General features: G+C 48.4%; 1 non-coding gene across 1 annotated transcript; it reads left to right on the top strand.

Annotated features, from left to right (window-relative positions):
- The first annotated feature begins 6,827 nt into the window (after positions 1-6,827).
- TRNAA-CGC (transfer RNA alanine (anticodon CGC)) lies at positions 6,828-6,899 on the top strand. The gene has a single exon. It is a non-coding gene; the product is annotated as a tRNA-Ala (tRNA).
- Positions 6,900-16,430: the final 9,531 nt, after the last annotated feature.

Genomic DNA, 16,430 nt, shown 5'->3' on the forward strand with positions numbered 1-16,430 from the left:
GCCACAAGTCCTCCTTTTCTTTTAACTGTTCTCAGTTTACCAAAGTAGGTGAAAGAATGTTGCTATGAGTAATTTCAAACTCATTTGAATTGGATGGATGGGAATTAAACAAGAACATCCGAAAACGGCGAGCCCTCACAAGTTACCTCTGGGAAGGCTGAAACTCACTGCAGGAAGCTGACTCAGCAGCTCGAATCCAACGCTTGGAACGTGCCCTGGGGCTGCTGGACAGAGGGGGATTACGAGAGGGATTTGCACTTAGCTCAACGGACCGTTTGTTGGGAAATGTTATTCTAAGCCTTGATCAGGGTTGGACGAGACCTCAGGAGGTCATCTAGTCCAAACCCCTGCTCAAAGCAGGACCAACCCCAACTAAATCATCCCAGCCAGGGCTTTGTCAAGCCGGGCCTTATACACCTCTAAGGAAGGAGATTCCACCACCTCCCCAGGGAACCCATTCCAGTCTTCACCACCCTCCTAGGGAAATAGTGTTTCCTAATATCCAACCTAGACCTCCCCCACTGCAACGTGAGACCATCACTCCTCGTTCTGTCATCTGGTACCCTGAGAACAGTCTAGATCCATCCTCTTTGGAACCCCCTTTCAGGTAGTTGAAAGCAGCTATCAAATCCCTCCTCATTCTTCTCTTCTGCAGACTAAATAATCCCAGTTCCCTCAGCCTCTCCTCGTAAATCATGTGTTCCAGTCCCCTCATCATTTTTGTTGCCCTCCCCTGGACTCTCTCCAATTTGCTTCTGTAGTGGGAGGGGGCCCTGAAAACTAGGAGCAATGCTCCAGATGTGGCCTCATCAGTGCCGAATAGAGGGGAATAATCACTTCCCCCAATCTGCTGGCAATGCTCCTCCTAATGCAGCCCAATATGACCAGTTACCGATACTGAATGCAGGCTCAGCAATATTTGATAAATTGGTTACCGCTGATCTGCTTTCAATGCTTCTACTAATGCAGCCCAATATGACCAGTGTGACGCAGCAGGGAGTGGGGTGGATTGACTGGGGAATGTCGTCTAGTTCTGCTGGGACTGTCTGCACGGGGGATGGGAGAGCAGGGGATGACTGCACCTGAGTGAGGAGACCTGAGCCTGTAACCTGAGCTGGGAGGGGTTGGACCCAGGTGACACCTTTGCCCGGGAAACTGGACAAAGGCTGGAGGAGGAGCTGGGGGATGGAGGAGTGAGACTGGGGGAGGGGGTTTGTTTTCAGTTTTGGGCTGGGTGGTCGAATGCAGGGAACCCCAGGGCTGGGGTCTAAGCTCCCTGACCCCCAGAAGGACTTGACTGAGGGGTTCTGGTTGTACCCACAAGCTCTGTTTTGGACTGTGTTCCTGTTGTCCAATAAACCTTCTGCTTTACTGGCTGGCTGAGAGTCTCGGTGAATCCCAGGAAGAGGGGTGCAGGGCCCTGACTCCCCCACACTCTGTGACAACCAGTTACCCATATTGAATGCAGGCTCAGCAATATTTGATAAATTGGTTGCTGTCCATTCAGTCGGTTATTTCCTACTTATTCATAATTAATGAAGATGCTCTAAGGGGATGGGCGAGAGCTGTCCCGTCCGTGTAGTTAATCCACCTCCCCGAGAGATGGAAGCTATGTCAGTGGGAGAAGCTGTGTCGGTGGGTGGGCAAGCTGTGGGGTCTACATGTATAGATAAAGTTTAATCAAACCCCATTTTTAAAACTACCCATGGTCTGGGAATGGAAAAGGAGCTCTCTGAGCAAAATCCTTAAGATCACTGACTTGCCTATGACAATGCCATGGGGGTGTAGCTCAGTGGTCGAGTGTTTGACTGCAGCTTAAGTGATCCTCGGTTCAAATCCAAGTGCCCCCTTACAAGCCTGTTCCCTTAACAAAAATAAGCACATATCCATTTCCATTATGTTCGGGAGCTCCACTGAATAGGGATGAATGGAAGCACTCAGTGTTTTCCTGTGCAAATGCATAGAAACCTAGCAAACAGGTCCCTCATCTGAAATCAGTTCCAATCCTCTGAGTGTCTAGTTTATGTTTTCGTCAATGAAACAAAGACACATGAAGGCATATTTGCAGGTCCTTGGTCTCCATGGTCTACAATGCGTAGAAGAACAAGAACCCCATCCCCTTGGGAGGAATGGACTAGTCTGTGTTACATTCGGTAAGTAAGTTGCCATTGGGACTGAGAACTCTACTGGAGGTGGACAGGAGTCTGCTCCAAAAATAAAATAACCAAGATTTACCAAACTACCTGTTACACATTCGATCCTCTCTTTGTGCACACAATATAAATTGGGGCTTGAATAAATGGCCACCTTCCTTTAACACAGATTGTTGTTCCTTGTGACTGTCAGATGGCAGTCAATGGCAGCTGTTGAAAGGGAACGTGCTTCAAGTTCATGATCACCCGCAGCGTCTCTGTAAGGTTACCAACCACAGAGCCGGTTGTGGCTGCATCTAAGTAACCGCAGAGTTAGTGTAGTACCAGATCGTTAATTGCACAGCGTCACTTTCTGGTCTCATTGATCATTTGGGTAGAAACAGGAATGGTTTGGTGGGTTTGTTTTTGTTTTTTTCTCCCTTCATTTTCTCCTAAGGAATGTGTGATCTTGAGCGTGTTATGTTAAGTTCCCTGTGGGTCGGGAAAATTCCATCTCCTTGAAATAGGTGGGGAAGTGGCCTGTTTGTATCACCTAACATAAAGGAACTTTTGTAAAGCAGTTTCGTCTTTAAATATGCTGGGATAAAAATAGGAAACAGTAAATTCCACGGCCAGACGCCAGGCCAGGATCAACTGATGGGGCCGGGATTAATTAATTACAGAAGAAACAAACTCTTGGGAAGTAGCTGTAATTTGTCCCCAAACCTTTCTTTGTTCTCATATGCGATCAGGGATTCTCTTCTAGAGGGCAGAGTTAAGGTTATCTGGGAATGTACCGTCGCTCTGTATTCCCTGTTCTTCCAGAGTTTGAGTTTTACTGAACTCAGTTTCTGGAAGGGTAAGAGATATTCACAGTCAAAGTTAACTCTGTGTTAACAAAGACTGTTGTTAGAGACAAATAATGACACTAATCCCTCACTGCAGTAATTCCACTGACTTCGGTGTACTCTTTCCCCATTTCTAGCTCCAAAAACATAGCCAAATTAAAACAACCTTGAGAACTAAAATGCTGTGAGAAAGTGGAAATTTTAGTAGCTCACATAATTCCGTTTCTGCTGTGTCTCGTGCGTGTGTAAATGGCACAACACGTTAATTTATAAGCGCATCGTTCTTAACTTCTTTAAATATCATGTCGTACATTAACTATATCAAGTGGGTTGTTCAATGCCATGAGGTTTTCACGCACTCCCAAAGCGTATTTTTCATATTACTTAAACGAACACAACTCACTGAGCATAAAATTGTGTATTTCATGCTGTGAAGTGTGTTGGTAGCTCAAATTAATAGGTTTATTTTCTCTCTCCCTGTGAGACACAACAAAATAATTTAGTGATGCTGAAAATGTTCCCGTCTCCTCCAGAACTGCCTTGGAATCACTTTCCCTTTGTAGATTAATCTGCTCCTCTGTCTCTAAGAGGAAAATATGGTTTCTATGAAAAAAAAACAATTTTTTAATTCAAGGGACTGAGACAGAATGGCCACCTGATGGCGATACAACGTCAGGAATGAGAAAAGGAGTACTTGTGTACTCTGAAAAATGTCAGGAATGCAAAGCAACAGGTTCCTTCCTGGTTTGCACATTAATGGGGACAAGGGATTGAATTCGACTCCCCTCTTTTCACAGACACATTTGTTTAATTCTCTGAGGTCAAACATAAGTTTAAATGTTGTACTTAGTACTCTGCCTTGTAGCTTCAACAGATGCAAGATGAATTCCAGCAGCCTTGAGCTTGTTTCCATGTTTAGGAGATTTTCACCTAACTATTCAAGCAACTCACAGTAATGTCCCGAGCTCCCCAAGTCCCATTGACAGCTGAGCTCTTCCTGCCCATTGAGCCCAGCAGAGACAATGGGTGGTGGGTGAGTTTGTACCCAAATAACTGACAGAGCCGAGCAAAGAAATGTTTCCTTCAGTCACTAGGTCTCTGTCTCTATGGCTCACTCTCTCTCCCCTTCTCTGATAACGAGCAACGGTAAGAGAAGAAGAGGTTCAAACATGTGCTAGGTGGTGGCTAGGGTGGGATGACAAATTGAAAACCATCACAGAGCCCTCTACTGTGACACTGACATGATCCCATTCTGACCTTTTACTGACACTTCATTAATAACGGTTCCCCTGACGTACGTTGCTAAGATTATTTCAATAGCTCCTACACCGATACCTCCTGCCCCTTCTGGCTGGTTCATTGCGCTGTTTGGAACCTGCACCTAAAATCACCCCCTGCCTGGGAGCAAGATTCAAAACTGCCCAAGGAAACCCCATTGGGTTTCAAGTGCCGCACAAGTAGGGAGGCAAAGGGACAGTACAGGGTCGCAGAGCTTCTCCTTTGTCCCAGGGAGAAGGGTCTAGGGGGCTAGATTAGGGGGGCTAATAGTCATGACTCCTGGGTTCTATTCCTGGCTGTGGGAGGAAAGGGGTGTCGAGTGGATTAGAGTGGTGGGGGGCCTAGGAGTCAAAGAGAAAACACCTCCCTTTTTAGCTTCAATGCACATTGAACAAGAACATGGCTTCTCATGTCTTAGGTTCTGATGCCATCGTGTGGCCGTTTCATTTCGCTTCTTCTTGTGAAAAGGTTTGGGTGCCTTGCACAGACACGTTATTTCCTGGGGAGAGACGGAGAAGTGGAAGCTGCATGGATTTCATCCTCCGAAAAATAGATTAAAATAATCCCCAGACAGCTCAGTCTCACCCGTCCCCCCTCGCTGCTGCCAGTGAAGCTCAGTTCTGCCCCGCAGCCCCGAGAACTGCTGGGTGCAAGCCCTGGGCCTGGTGTGCAGTGGGGTGACGCTGTCTGCCTGGACTTTTCAGGAGAAAAAGTCAGACATGACGCCATGCCTGGTGCAGGAGATGCAGATGTGTTTCTTGATTGTTTTTCTCATTTTAAATGTACTTGATCATTTTGATGGCAAAAATATTTGAAAGAGACGATGAAAAAAGGAAGAAACCGTGAAAATACCCAAGAGAGAGAGGGGGTTTCTGAGAGCCGGGGTAGCGATGGAGATTTTCATGAAACGGGGACAGGCCAAAGTAGGGAGCAAAGGGGAAGGTTTTTTGTGCAGTTCTATTTTAACCAGCCTCACATCCTGGAGTCCCTAATGTCCCAGCTTACCCGCAACGTGTGACCTACAGCCTCCCCACTGGCAAAGCCAACTGTGACTCCTGAGACAGCCCCACTGGTCTGGCCCTCCTCCCCCCTGCAAAAACTGCAGATCCCCCAGTGCTCCCTCTCCGAGCCGGACTCACTAGCAACCAGATGTCTCTGCAGAACCGCCGTGGTTACTCTCCTGAGTGTCTGTTCAAGGATAGCTACCGGCTTCTCCTGAGAATGCAGTTGAGGAATGGCTCTCCCATCTCTAGATGCTTTCCTGTGGGCTCTGAGAAGGAGGATGGGGCGTGTATGATAAAGTCCACGCAACATTCCCCTTTCATCCCAGCCCTGGGACGTCACCAGTTGCCACCTATCCCCTGCCAGCAGTGAAGGATGTTTCCCACTGTCCAGGAGACACCAGCCTTGGACCAAAGGCAACTTCAGGCTTCTTCTCCCCCCCTTCTTGGAATCAAGTTCATGTTTTTTCCAAGAGTTAAAGCAGCCCAAACCCCCAGGGTCTGGATTAATGTCACAAGTTTGCAATCTCTCCCTGGAAGACAACTTCTTAATGAGAGGAGTTAAATGAGATGAGTGGAGTTAAATCAGTTCTCAGCCTGAGTCCTTTGCTCTTAATCCTGAGGATATTGTCCCAGCGTGGGGCCATTTCCTGCCTCTCTTTCACACAGAAGGACAATTTTCTTTGCGCAGACGCAGGAACATCAAGATCTTTCTCTGTCCCTTGTGGAAAGCAGAGTGTCAAATTCCAAGGAACCTTCCTCTTCTGCGATGGAAACAATGGAGAAGCAGGGGGCCCTGGGCACCTCTAGCCCTGGCCGGGAGATGTTCCCTCCCTGCTTTCTTTGCGCTGCTTGTTGTTATTTCATGGAGTGTCTGGGATGGGGCAAAAGCTGAGTTCACTCCAGGTGGAGGGAAAAAAGGACCCTGAGGATCTCAGGGCTTCAGGGAAAACCCAACCCCTGCTACCGGGATCACGGAGGTGCTGGGGATTTGAGCAGGAAAGGGACTGTGTGAATTGTCCAGGTGGGGAATGAATAACCACAGACAACTAGATCCACCTCATTAACCACCGACACAGGCTAATCGTGCTGCAGATAGAAGGGAAACTGGGAGCAATTCTTTGCTGTCAGCCATGGAAACAGTGACCCGAGTGCACTGCAGTGAATGTGCTGGGGAAAGCTGGACTTTACAGGCAGGTGGAAATAGCAGATCCGAGAAAAGCCTGGAGCCCCCCCGCACCGGTTCTTCCACCGGGGTGAGGTGTTGAGCGACTCACAGCGCCCCCCAGCGCCGTTACCTTTCAGCAGGGGCTGGCAGCTCCAGCCAGTCAATGCAGGGGAGAGGGGCCGAGTGTATCTCTGCACCCTGAGTCCAGGGCAGGCCCTCTCTCTCCCCCACATAGAGAAACTGGCCCTGCTGCAAAGTGACCCCTGAGAACCAGCAACCTCCAGGACAGAGGGTTTGGCCCTCAGAGCAGGGAATGTGTCCCCCATGCTGCCGTTAGGCCCCTGGAGGCTCTGGAAACAGGAGGGCTTTGAGTGTAACCCATCCCAAACAGCCCCCGTCTGGGGATGTAGCTCAGTGGTAGAGCACATGCTTCGCGTGTATGAGGCCCTGGGTTCGATCCCCAGCATCTCCAAGTTCTCTTTTCACCCTGCTGCTTTGCTCAGGCCCAGAGGGGATGTGGCCCAGCAGTCTCCCTGCAGGAGTTTCAGTCCTGCTCAGTGCGGGGCAGGTGCCCATTGCACGGAAGGTCTGTGGGGGTTTCTGCTCCTAAGTCACCTTGGTACATTTAAGATTCCCACCCAAGGGGTGGCTTGGGACAGTAGCGGATGAGAAGGGGGAATCCTCCAGCCCTGGAGGGAAAGGTCCCGTCTGCCCAGACTGAGGGGCAAGGAGACGGAGGGGCAGTCAGTGCTCAGAGAGGAGAGAGCTCAGTGATTTACACCCACCAGGGGACACTGTCTTTTTGAGGCGGGTGCAGCTGGCTTGGGATGGTGCTGACGATGGATAGAAAACAGGCTGGAGTCAATGACAGATGGGACCACAGAAGGGGAAGGGGAAGGGCAGCTCCACCGAAGGTCCTGGGTGCTCAGATGCTCCAGGTCTAGGCACCCTGGCCTGTCCTAGAGAGAGAAAAGACAAGGAGGGGCCCAGCCCCCCGACAGTCATCCCATGGAGAAGAATCTGGTTGGGAGTGGGGTGAAGGTTCCCGCTGGACAAAGGGGAGCTGAAATCCCGCAGCGTCCTGGAGTTTAAGCAATCAAGCTTCAAACCCTGCACGGGTGGGGGCTGAGGGGCACCCGCAGAAGGTTGGGCTGGACAGGGGCGGCAGGCTTGTATAATTTTTGGTGGTGCCAGAAGGGTCCACTGGGCTGCGGCCTCAGCTCTACCTTGTACTGGTCTGTAGTGATGCCGTACCCAAGGCAGGCCCTTTCAAAATTTTCTAAGAAGGCCTCTGTATCATCGCCTACCTTGTAGGTGGGGAATTTTTTGGAACGGGGAGCGGTACCTGGAGAAGGAGTGTTGGGGCTACCTGATTGATCCAGCTTAGTCTTTTCCAGCTCTAAGCGTTTCAGCTCCACTTCTAAGCACTTTACCTCTCTCCTCTCCTCCGCTTCCGCCTCTCCTCTCCTCTGCTTCCAAATCCAAGCGCTTCGTTTCCAAGCTCTTCTTCTCTCTTCTCTCCTCCAAGCATGTTGCCTCTAGGAAGAAATTCCTTTCTGCCTCAGTTGGAACTCGGCCTGGGTTGAGGGCATCCCTCCATCTTGGCAGCTGGATCTTGGTCAGGGGAGGGCTGACTCTTCCCTCCTGGGATGTGCCCATTCCCCCATCCGCTCCCTGCATTTCCGTCATGGAGCTGGATGTCTGGGCTTGATCTGGGTCTGTCTTGTCCGTGGCGTGCCGCTTTGGGATTTCGGTGCCCGACCTCACCCTCATGCACAGGCTGCCCTACTCTAGCCTAACTATTTCATTGCCATGAAGATAGAAAAGAAAAAAAAATAAAGCGTTTGTTGGACTCCCTGGCTTTGCAGGCTGCCAAAAGGAAAAATGTGTCCTTTTAAAATCCTGAGACCTGTGTTTCTGGGTTCAAAATGATCCCACCGCTCTGCCACCATGTCAGAGCTGATTCCCCACTCTGGCACTGCGAGTGCGGAAGGTGGGGGCCCGCCAGGATTCTAACAATTCATACGGGCCACTCCAGGCTGGTATTAAACTCCCAGGGTTACAGCTTCTCTCTGACCTTGGCTTGGTAAACGCTGCCACCACCCAAGTGAAAAGCTGCCTCTTGCAAATCCTGGAAAAACTCACTTGGGAAGTTTTCCCTGAGACCCCGCGGCTTTTTTACCCCTCCCTTGGGGAAGCCAAGAAAGAAACAACAAAAAGGAAACCCAGCGGTTGCCACCAGCTAATTGAAAAACATATGTACAGACCTTTTCAGACATAAAACCAATCAGGTTCTTTAAAAAGATAAATTTAACTAAAAACAAAAAGAAAGAAAATACATCCAGAACTTAGGCTTTTGCTAGATTTTAAAAGAAACAATTCCAAAAATTAAGCACCCAAACTAGCTTTCTGGGGGATTCAGCTTAAAGGTTACAAGCAAACAAAAGCATCTAGGGTTAGCACAGAGGAGTCCACAAGCCTTACAGAAAATAAAAGAAATAAACCTAATCGCATCTATCTAAACATCCCCTGTCCCAGTGAATTCTTCTAGGTATGGACAGTGAATTTTCATACCTGGTCCAAACTTTACACAGCATTCCAGATGCCCCTGTCTCTTCAGCCCAGGGAGAACAGCAGAGAGAAAAAGGGAAAACTTTTTTCCCATTTTAAAAAGTTCTAGCCTTCCCATTTGCTCTTTTGGTCAGGTGCCCACTCACTTTTCTTAACCTGGGGGACTTTTTAACCCTTTACAGGTAAAGCAAGCAGCCACCAAGAGGGACTTTATAGCTAACTGGCTGGCTGAGTGCCCATAAAAGGGAGCTCCCCCACCCCCCATTTATCACAGAGCCAGGTTGTGTTTGGTGTCTGGGGAAGATGCAGCCTTGAGCACTCTCAAAGATAAAGGAGAGTTCACAGAAGAAAGGGGCCCTGGGCTAAGAGACAATAAACTGTGACTGTATCAGAGAGAAGAACGGCCCAAGCAGGGATCCCTTACAGAGTGACTTTGCTGGGGGGGGGCTAACTCATGAAAAGTGGTTCTCAGCTCTTTGAACTGGACAAGTGATGCAAGGACTATTCTCTGGGTGAGAAACACCTTATTGGCCAGGAAAGTGACTTGTTAGTAAGTACAGGCTATAAATTGTGTTTCGTGTTTCTCCTTTACCTGTAACCTTGGGTTTTCAACTCCTTATACTGGCTTTGATTTGAATCTCTGTCTCCAGCTCTATTAAATAGATTTCAGTTGGGTTTTACTACAGCCATGTCCCATTGCCTACTGTTAAGGAGAGTGTTGGAATGAGGGGAAACCAGTGATCTGGGGTGCCCTGCTTGCACAGAGGCAGCAGCTGGTGGACATTGTGGGTATCCAGAAGATGGGGGACTGGGCACTCGAGTGTAACAAAGAAGGGGGGGCGGGTGTAGATTGCTAGCCTGCGTTGGAAAAGAGCAGGGCTCACAGAGCCTGGAGCAAAGTGGCTGGGGAGTGGACGCAGACAGGGCTCCCTCGCGCTGTGACTAGGTGATGGTGATTCATCCCCAGACGCCTCGGGGTAACCCTGAGAAGTGTCACAGACAGTCAGGCACAGAGGCCCAGATGCACAAAGGAGTTAGCTGACAGTCCCAGTTTCGGGACCACTGCGATGCACAAAACTCCTGCTATACCCTAGAGGCTCCTAAGTTTTCAGAGTGAAAAATTCCCTGAATGCCCGAGTTTCTGCCTTTGAGTGCGCCCCTATCTCCTGCCTAAGCCCCCCAGTGACTCTCTCAGCACCTAACTTGTGTGAGGGCCCAGCCCTAGAGACGTGCTGAGAGGCTGTTTAGTGGATCGTGTCACATTCAAAGTCCAGCTGGGGGAGGTGTTGGTGCCCACCTTTAACTTTTAGCCCAGTGGGCAGAGCATCTCTTGGAATGTGGGAGACTCAGTGTTAGGATACAGATATTCAGGCCTGTCCGTAAGGGCCAAGACTCTGAGAATTTAGGTGTATTCTTATCACTTGGCTAGTTAGAGGAATAAAAGAAAGAATCAAAATCACTGTCTGACTGTATAAGGCCTTTTCTCACTGTGACAGTCGGAGGCCCTGTGCTTAGGCTGAGATCTCTGGCTAAGCAGCAGAGGCAGCCATAAGCTGGGAAGCGACCGGTCACCTCCTCACATCCCAAACTAGTCACATTGAAAGGAAGGTGCTATGGAGCTGTTAGGATACAGTCCTGTCCTGATAATGCCTACCGCCTCCAGAGAAAGGGAAGTGCCTAGAAGATGTAAAAGGAAATTGAGGTTGATAGTTTTCTGTCTGGTAAGAACTCACTTATCAATAGACGCAGCTGGGAAACCCTTATGTCTTTATAGATATAGTTGTGAAATCCTCACTTCTGTATTGTTTTGTCATTATAGTTCCCACTTTGCTGTTGTTTATTGGCATGGTCTCTGTCTGGTTCTGTGATTGTTTCTGTCGGCTGTATAATGAATTTTGCTGGGTGTAAACTAATTAAGGTGGTGGGATATAATTGGTTCGCTAATCATGTTACAATATGTTAGGATTGGTTAGTTAAATTTCAGTAGAATGATTGGTTAAGGTATAGCTAAGAATATTACTATATAAATTAGGGGCAAACAGGAAGTAAGTTGGGATTCGAAAATAAGGAAAAAGGAACTTGGATTTAAGCTTGCTGGAAGTTCACCCCAATAAACATCGAATTGTTTGCACCTTTGGATTTCGGGTATTGTTGCTCTCTGTTCATGCGAGAAGGACCAGGGAAGTGGGAGAGTGAAGGAATAAGCCCCCTAACACTCAGGTTCAATTCTATCTCCTCTTGGATTTTAAATGGGGCCCTGCAGATGAGGTAGATGGAGAAGCGCCCATCCTCCTCTGATTTGTGAATCACCCTGGGGTTTAGGTGGGCAATGGGAATCTGGATGCACAGAGGGAGGTAGCAGTGTGCAGGGCCAGAAGCAGAAACATAGGCATCTAGAGCTTTTACCCTGAAAACTTAGGCACCGAGTGAGTTTAGGCACGTACAGGGTTAGGCAGAAGCCAAGCTGATGTTCTGTGGATTTCTGTGCAGCCTAGAACAGAGACTGGGCACCTAACTCTGATGTTTAGACACCTCAGTACATTTTTGGATTGAGGCCACATATCTAGGGCACGGCCTTTCCTATCAGTCCACCCAGCTAAAACTCTTGGCCAGGCTTTCATCTTCCTGCATCTTCATCACTCCAACATCCTTTTTCCTGGCCTGGGCAGAGGCCATCTTGCCCCACGTATATCCATTCAGAATGCTGCTGTGAAGATCGTTCTCCCAGACAGTTGTTTTGACCCCTCTCTTTGCATCCATCCACTGGTTCCCCCTTCTCTAGCACATCAAACAGAAGCTACTTGTGTTCAGTGTCAAGGCCCCTCACAGTCTGTCCACACCCTGCCTATCCTCTCTCATGCGGTACTGAAAGTTTGGCTCTTGCCTCTGATTGTCCCAGGACTCCAGCCTCCATCGCCCTCTTGTTATATTTTCAAAAAAACACCTTCTCCCATGCTGCTGTATTGATTGGAAAGAGCTGCTCATAAATATCTGCAAAACTTATGAATTAGCCTCCTTTAAACCCCAGCTTAAAACTCTCCTTTGCCCTGACACCTACAAAAAAAATGTGAGAACTGTTAGGCTACTGGGGAGCAGAGTCCACAGCCAATCATGCTGCCCAATATTATCTCATGGTTTCCTTGTTATCCACAACTTGCATGTATCCAAGTGTTGTCTTTTGTCTTATAATTAGATTGGAAGCTCCTTGGGGCAGGGACCATCCTTTTGTTCTGTGTTTGTCCAGCACCTAGCACAGTGGGGCCCTTACTCCACGATTGGGGCTTGTGGGTGCTACAATAATAAACAGCAATAATAAAGGGATAGAGGGGAATCAGTCTATGACTCTCCTATTCAGTGACTGCAGGGGCCATCCCAATCTTTGCATGTGGACTAGACTTTTAATATGCAGAGATAACCCAGTCACAAAGCTTTGCTGGACCCAGAGAGCACTGCGTCAAAGTGATGCCTAGGCTCTTATCACAGTGACATCTGTCTGTCTGGGCCCTGCTGTGTTTAGGTCTCCGATATCAGCGGGGAAACAAATCTCTGAACAAACCCTGATCCTCCCCACCCCCAGATAACTGCAGTTTGAAAACCAAACCAAACACTCAATCCTCATATGTGAGCAGAGAGGGAGGGTGGGACGGGCTGGGTCACAGAAACCCCTTGGGACCTGCCAACTGATGTGCCTAGACTAGCTCTGAGCCCGTTTTCCCTGCCAGCTTGGGACTCCAGTGCCCTGCCTTGTTCAGGCAGACACGCCAGCCTGCTGCAAACACAGACCCAGGTCTCAACCACGTCGCCCACAAGCTGCAGGCTTAACTGAAAACAGCTTAAGAACTGCTCCTGTCTCCAGCACTCAGATACCCAACTCCCAATGGGGTCCAAACCCCAAATAAAACCATTTTACCCTGTATAAGCTTTACCCTGTTTGCCCTCTATAACACTGATAGGGAGATATGGACAGCTGTTTCCCCCCCCCCCCAGGTATTAATACATATTCTGGGTTAATTAAAGAGTAAAAAGTGAGTTTATTAAGTATAAAAACTAGGATTTAAGTGGTTCCAAGTAATAACAGACAAAACAAAGTGAATTACAAAGCAAAATAAAATAAAACACGCAAGACTACGCCTAATACAGTAGGAAACTAAATGCAGGTAAATCTCACCCTCAGAGATGTTCCAATCAGCTTCTTTGACAGACTAGCCTCCTTCCCGTCTTGGTCCAGCAATCACTCACACCCCTGTAGTTACTGTCCTTTCTTCAAGTTTCTTTCAGGTATCCTTTGGGGGTGGAGAGGCTATCTCTTGAGCCAGCTGAAGACAAAATGGAGGGGGTTCCCCGGGGTTTATATAGTTTCTCTCTTGTGGGTGGAAACCCCTTTCTCCCCCTGTGTAGAATCACAGCTCAACATGGAGTTTTGGAGTCACATGGGCAAGTCACATATCCATGCATGACTCAGTTGTCTGCAGGCCAAGCCGAAAGCTCAGATGTGGATTGGCGTCTATCAAGGTCCATTGTGAACCAAGTACTTCCATTTACTTGAATAACTCCTTCACACTATGTTGACCAAATTTACCTTAAGTGCTTCCTACAGCAAACACTTTAAGTACAAGCATAGAGCCAACGCTCATAACTGCAGCTATAAAAATGATACACGCATACGAATAGGATGAATTCATTCAGTAGAACATAACCTGTGCAAAGATAGGTTACATGGCATTTCTAGCATAAAACATATTCCAGTTATGTCATATTTACACTCACAAGCGCATTTCTATAAAGCATTAGGGGGTGCAATGTCACAGAGGGTCACAGATCAGCACCAGTCTCTGGGCGATGCCTCATTTTCATGCCACAAGAGGGTTGAAATTTGGGAGTTGCAGCAAATAGTTATTTTCCCCCTAGTCCAGAAGGAGCTGATCCCCCAGAGCCTAACAGAGTCCAGGGGTGTATCCAAGCCCCACTGAGGGGTTGCCCATATCAAGGCGCCCAGGGGACCTCAGAGGTGCAGGATATTTTGAACATCTGCCTGAGTTACTTTGAGCAGCATCTCGGTTTGGTAACTCCCGTGGGAGAAGCTGATTCTGTGGGAGGAGCTTGGAATAGTATTTCCACCGTCATTGCAGGTGGGACTGCACACGAAGGCGAAGGAGGGACAGGAGGAGGAGATACAATATTGTCCAGATTCGTTGCTGTACGTCAGGACATGTCTGCACAACCTCCCTCTCCTCACGATGTGAAATGCAGGATGTTGCCCGGCTGCCTCCATGAGCCCAGCTGGCTCTAAGCAGGTCAGGTGGAAGATACCGGCCCCTCCCGGGGCATGGCACCCTGAGCGGTGGCTGACCTCGTCCACCCCTAAGGCCAGCCCGGCTTGTGAGCTCTGCCCTGAACGCTGACGTCCCCTCCCATGGCCACAGCCAGGGGAAAGAAGCGAGACGTTCGAACTGGATTTGGACATTGATAGAATCTGAATTTTAGTTACCTTCTTCTACAGGTGCTGCAGTTCTTCCCAGACCTGAAATCAGCGTTGAGGGCTCATCTGAACACGTGTATTAACAGAAGTCCGTGTGGTTGAGAGGTCACTCGTCCGGAATGAAAACGGACCATCGTCTTTTTGAGAGGTTTGTCCCCTGTCTAGCACTGGGTCAAAAACAGACCTGGTTTTGTTGAGTGTTGAATGCCCCCTCCATCTTTTAACAATGGTGTCCCGCAGGTGGTGTGAGCTTGCACAGGCTATCACACCGGCAGGCGTGTGGTCACACCAGAGGGGGTGGGGTGAGCCTGGCAGCGGTGGGCCCACGCCATTCCCGGCAGTCAGGAGATGTACGGTGTCACGTGAACGTGTGAGTGGCAACATTAATGATATAAATAAATAAAATCTCAATACCCCCAGTACCCAGCGTGTGAGCATTTCTCTGTCAGTGGCTACACTGTTACCAGACTCTTTTTTATGATCAGAATAGCTAGTCCCTATACAAGTGTTAATAACTATAAGTTAGACTTTCCCTTCTGTCGTGACATTGCAAGCCTGCTAACAAAGACCCCGTTCTGTTGCCGTTGATGTCACTGGCCAATCTCCCCTTGAATTCCATGGGAGCAGGTCTGGGGCCAGGAAGGGGAAATCTGAAAGGGGGTAGGAGGAAACTGTTTTCTTTTGACTCCTCTGAATATGATATGAAGGCTAGAGGGCAGCTGGGGCATGGGAGAAGATGTGATATTTCCCCTCCAGAGTTGCCTAATGTAGCAAGTTTTTGTCCCTGAAGACAGTCTGTTGGGGTTAGGGGTCACCATCCTTAACCAAAGGCAGAGAATGAGCATGAATGTGTTGGCTCCGGGTGCAATTTTCAAAATCTCCAAAGTGCCTAAGCCCTATTTTCCAAAGGCACCTAGGACACTAAGTCCAATAGAAACCCAGTCTTCTCTCCCCACCACCAAACTCATGCCCCATGTTACCCTTCATCTAGTCTAGTGACCCTGAATAGAAGCAAATGATAAAGGAAACATTTCTTTTGCTCCCATTCCTCTGCTGGCTTGTTGATTTCCCAAGCTGGATGGTTCATCTTCCTGTCTGACACTGGCCAAGGCCTGACTAACTCAGCAGACACATGTTAACACACATACACACCTCACACACCCTTTGGCTCAGCCTGATGCAATATCAGCCCCATCACACATTGACTGCAAAGATCACAGTGTTTCTGGGGTTGGACCATTAACCAGTCCCCCTTGTGTGTGTGTATTATGATACAATCTCCAATTACATGATCACACACTGATTTTGGCCACAGGACCCCTGCCTCATACTTTCACTGCCCTGGATGGAGGCACTAGGGGTGAGAATTAAGGCTGTAAAGGGAAGGATCAAACTGCCATTTCCTAACTAGCAAGTGTCTGACACATTGTAACCTACATCATTTTCTGTTCAGGGGTTTTGTGTAATATTCTATACGTTTACCATGTCCCCTCTCGCTCCTCTCTTTTATCCAGGACTTGACTAGCCTGAAGAAGTTTGTATCAGAGGGAAATTTTGCTACCTCACTTCTTGTCACGTCCTTCTTGTGCACAGTAGGTTGTAGGGCTCCTACTAACAGGTCAGGCTTCTGTACCAGATATGGCAAGACGTGTCTTTTCTTAGAGCTAGTCTGCCCTTGAAACGACTAACATGGCTGTTACTCTGAAACCTGTCATTATGCAAGGCACTGCATTTAGCCGTATGGAGTGGAAATCTATCAACTGCATGAAAAAACTTGCACAGATACAGACAGACATCATCTTCCTTTCCAAATGCAAACAGATGGACCATGTACATCGGTCAAACTGGACAGTCTCTACGTAAAAGAATAAATGGACACAAATCAGACGTCAAGAATTATAACATTCATAAACCAGTCGGAGAACACTTCAATCTCTCTGGTCACGCAATCAC

Source organism: Eretmochelys imbricata, chromosome 28 (assembly GCF_965152235.1).
Source record: "Eretmochelys imbricata isolate rEreImb1 chromosome 28, rEreImb1.hap1, whole genome shotgun sequence".
Classification (NCBI taxonomy): Eukaryota; Metazoa; Chordata; order Testudines; family Cheloniidae; genus Eretmochelys; species Eretmochelys imbricata.